The sequence below is a fragment of the Sinocyclocheilus rhinocerous genome, unplaced genomic scaffold, assembly GCF_001515625.1.
Source record: "Sinocyclocheilus rhinocerous isolate Xijiao unplaced genomic scaffold, SAMN03320098_v1.1 scaffold523, whole genome shotgun sequence".
Lineage (NCBI taxonomy): Eukaryota > Metazoa > Chordata > Actinopteri > Cypriniformes > Cyprinidae > Sinocyclocheilus > Sinocyclocheilus rhinocerous.
The window spans coordinates 177,765-180,019 of NW_015626042.1; the positions used below are offsets into that span (position 1 = coordinate 177,765).

The window sequence follows — 2,255 nt, forward strand, 5'->3', positions numbered from 1 at the left end:
CAATGGGTTTTCTGATCATAAATGTGTTATGTTTTCTATTCCTATATCATCAAACTCTTTATATATATATTTATATATTTTTTTTACGGTCTCTTGTATTGGTGTAAAGCACACTGGTCAACTGTTGTTGTGTTTAGTTGTGCTATAGAAATAAAATTGACATTGACATTGACTTTAAGCATACTCTTGTCAACATACTATGCTTTGGGACACACTTATTCTAATCTCACATACTATTTAGGATGGGTAGTATGAACATTGGGACGCATGGTCTGTAAAAAAACACAGACTTCACAGATGTCTGATAGTGGTTTAATACAAATAAAGAATACAGATAAAACATCCATTGAAAATAAAGCTGTTGCTCTTGGTCCCATTCAAATAAATACTCAGGGTAGTGGTGGGCTAGCGGCGAGATGATGCGGTGATCAGCTCACGGTCTCTGTTGGCCAGTTTGTGACGCGGGCAGACCGCTGCCGTATCTGTGCGGCGCTGCATTCAGAGTCCTGTATCCTTGAGCCCCGAAGCCCAGCCTCGTCGCAGGGCCGCCGCTGGGGTGCGCAAAGCCCTGGTTCAGCATGCTGGAGTAGGGAGACATCCCATAGGAGAGCGGCGTGTTGAAGGGCCTGTGCTGAAACACCACGGGCTGGATGTGCTTCCCCGGCATGTTGAAGGAGAACTCTGGCGGAGGGCTGCTGGGCTTCGCAGGCGTAGACGTGACCGGGTTCGACTCCTCGAGCGGTTTGGACCCCGCTGGAGGGAAGGCGGCCGAAGCCACATACTCCGAGAGGCTGAGCGAGCCGGTGGGCAGGGTGCTGGAGGTCAGCAAGTGACGGGCCCAGTCGTCTTTGAAGATCTGAACGGTCAGAGTGGACACTAGCGTGTGTAGCCGGTTGGTCACATGGGCCAAAACCATCTGCTCATCGGCATCTCTGCGAATGCGGACGTGAACGGAGCCGGCCTGCGCAAAAACACAGCGAGTTAAGGTCTCCTATCTGAAGCCTCATGTGAGCATTTTTACTGAAGGGTTGAGAGATCAGGCCTCTCATATGTGTCCCTGCAGCACAAAAGCAGTGTTAAGTCACTGGGGTATATTTGTAGCAATAGCCAACAATACATTGTATGGGTCAAAATTATCCTTTTTTCTTTTATGCCAAAAATTATTAGGATATTAAGTAAAGATCATGTTCTTTTTGCACCCTCAGATTCTCAAATAGTTGCATCTCAGCCAACGCTTTCAGATGATGCATAATCTCAATTTCAAAAAATTTACACTTATGACTGGTTTTGTGCTCCAGGGTTACATGTCAAGTCAAGTCTAGTCACCTTTATTTATATGTGATCCTGGACCACAAAACCAGACCCAAAAACAAAAGAACTTCATTTGGACAAGTTTAAAGGCGATTTTCTCAACATTTTGATTTTTTTGCACCCTCAGATTCCAGATTTTCAAATATTGTCCTATCCTAACAAACCATACATCAAATCTCAATTTTGACTCTTATGACTGGTTTTGTGGTCCAGGGACACATATAGTGCTTTTAACAATACAGATTATTCACTGACTTTTTTCTGACTTCAGTTTTCTAAGTTCAGGACATGGGTTTCAGATCTTAATTTTGAACTCTCAAAGTGCATTAGAATAATTTTTCTTTTTAAAATGTACAACATTTTCATTTTTCCCAATTCTTCATTTGTCTTTTTTTCTTTTTAAATATCACGATAAATCGTATCGTAGACGTCATATCGCAATAATACCGTATCGTGATATCGTTTCATCGGTACATATGACACAGGATTAATCACAGCATGGCACACTGAAACACACCTGCAGCAGCACCTTCCCGCTGTACACGCTCATGGGGTACATGGTGCCAAAGGTCATGAGGGCGATGGCCACGGCAGACGCGGTGTCCATCGCATTATAGTTACTGCACAACAACAACATGTGACTCAGTGACATCATCTCAGCTTCAGAGCACACACCAATGAGCCTCTCCGCTAGCACCGTGAGCTAGCAGCCTCATACAGGCGCTAATGTGGAACTACAGGCTAAAGCCCGATGCGGACGGTAATCGTTTCTCATGTGGACGTCTGTAAAAATAAATGTACATGGCACCTCAGTGATAAAACTCATGGATTCGGATGGTGATTTATTCACAGTGGATTATACCAAGCATATTTTATAATATATAATCCTATTTATTATTTGTAACCCTGGAGCACAAAACCAGTCATAAGGGTCAATTTTTTGA

The 2,255-nt window shown here is 43.5% G+C and overlaps 1 pseudogene; it reads right to left on the reverse strand.

Moving 5' to 3' along the window:
• Positions 1-298: 298 nt before the first annotated feature.
• LOC107709487 (zinc transporter 6-like) overlaps positions 299-2,255 on the reverse strand; it is a 16,839-nt pseudogene continuing 14,882 nt past the window's right edge.